This window comes from Olea europaea, unplaced genomic scaffold (assembly GCF_002742605.1).
Source record: "Olea europaea var. sylvestris unplaced genomic scaffold, O_europaea_v1 scaffold22234, whole genome shotgun sequence".
In the NCBI taxonomy this organism is placed as follows: domain Eukaryota; kingdom Viridiplantae; phylum Streptophyta; class Magnoliopsida; order Lamiales; family Oleaceae; genus Olea; species Olea europaea.
Window position 1 is genome coordinate 1 of NW_019240266.1, and position 1,778 is coordinate 1,778.

Consider the following 1,778-nt stretch of genomic DNA (forward strand, 5'->3'; position numbering starts at 1 on the left):
ATTTTGATATATTCTGCTAATTATATGTTAGGGTCTTTCTATTATTTTACGTAGAAGAGTTTCTGCGGCTATAGAGGCTGAATTACTTGAAGTCTGGAACAGTTGTAATCAAGGTTTGTTTTATTTTTGCATTTCCTTTCTCGTTTATGTGAAATTTTCTTTGCTATGCTATTTATTTGTAATAATTCAGTGGCTTTTCTTCCTGTTTATGATGTGAGTTCTTGATTTTTTGGTGATTTAATAGCTTGTGTTGATTGTGCTCTGTTTTGTGGGGTTTATCAGTTTTCTTTTCTCTGTTTTGCGACTCGAACTGTATTTTAATTCAATAGTTGACTTCTGTTTGTGTATAATATTAGCGTATGTGTAAACACATGTAGGCATTGCTCAAAGTTATTCAGTTTATTTTTAATTTTGATTTGATGTTTGCAGCCATGGTTTGTTCATCAGGCCGTCGCAGTCAGTTAACCTCGTTGGAGAATCCAAATTCAGCAACAGTATTGAAAACGTTGATATCTCAGTAGAGAAATTTATGAATTCTGGAAAAGCACCAAAGGTTTATAAAGCAGAAGTACATCTTTATATTTTGTTCTTCTTTGATTAACAAAGTGAACATTTATAATATATTATTCTTGAAACCACGACTAGTAAAAGAGCTTTGCTAACTCATCACGAGGCAAAAGATGTGGTCAATGGCAAGTATTATTATGGTCACGCACTAGTAATTTGCTTTGAGAATTTGCAACTCTAAAGAATCTGATTTTTGTAACAAGTTCAATATCTTATGGTTGAATGGCATTCTAACAAAGTTCTATTTCATAATATGACCTCATTCAGAATTAGGATGATCAACGAGTATATCTTATTTTTCTTTTCCCCAACCTTCCTTTCAAAACCTTTTTCTTCTTTCATGGAAGGGGGAGCAGTTAGTTTGTTTACTCATTCCTTCAGTGTGGATTCTGTGGAATAGTACAAGTACAGCTGAAATAAATTAGATCCTGCAGTATGGAGCTTTAGCATTTATTTGTTCACGTGATGAAATTTAACACACCTTGAAATCTCATTTCCTCCAATTTCCAAAAACTCTCTTACATGCCATCTTAAAAAGGAAAAAAGAATATGATAGTGGGATCATAAATCGAACAGAATGGTTGAGATGAAATTTCTAGGAATGGATTTTAGCTGCTCATTGGGATCACTAAGTGAAGGTGAATTCCTAGCAGGTGACTTATTTTGCGTTGCCTTATTCCCACTTTTCTCCTTTGCTACCCAACTGGAGGAAGGAGGAAATATTGGCTTTGGGATGCATTTGGTAGTGATGCGCCTAAACAATCTATATTTAATGAATCTATCAAAATTCTCAAGTAATCACCACACATCATCTATAACATTTCTCAATTTTAATTTTGAATTCAGAACTTTGAAATCTCTTCGTCTGCTTCATCATTGATACATGCATCCCTTTAAAAGCTCTAACCTTGCCTTAAAAGACATTGGCCTCCACCTATTGCTTGATGCAATATTAGTACCCCTAGTTTGGTTGGTTGTCTGTCTGTGGAATTCCAATTCCACTAGCTTCTTGTTCACTAGCACTTACATCCTGTATTTCTGGCTCCGTGGCATCCAAATTCACAGCAAGAGAACCTCTACTTGCACTCAACCAATCTGCTCTCTCCAGGTTTAATATGACTCAGCAATTGGCTATTGATATTTTGTGTGTGTATATATATATATATATATATTTTTTTTTTTTTTTTCAGATTTTAAATTTTCTGAATCAG

The 1,778-nt window shown here is 34.0% G+C and overlaps 1 long non-coding RNA gene across 1 annotated transcript; it reads left to right on the forward strand.

Moving 5' to 3' along the window:
• The first annotated feature begins 6 nt into the window (after positions 1-6).
• Positions 7-638, forward strand: LOC111380882. The gene is made up of 2 exons (XR_002700252.1): positions 7-113; positions 430-638. It is a non-coding gene; the product is annotated as an uncharacterized LOC111380882 (long non-coding RNA).
• Positions 639-1,778: the final 1,140 nt, after the last annotated feature.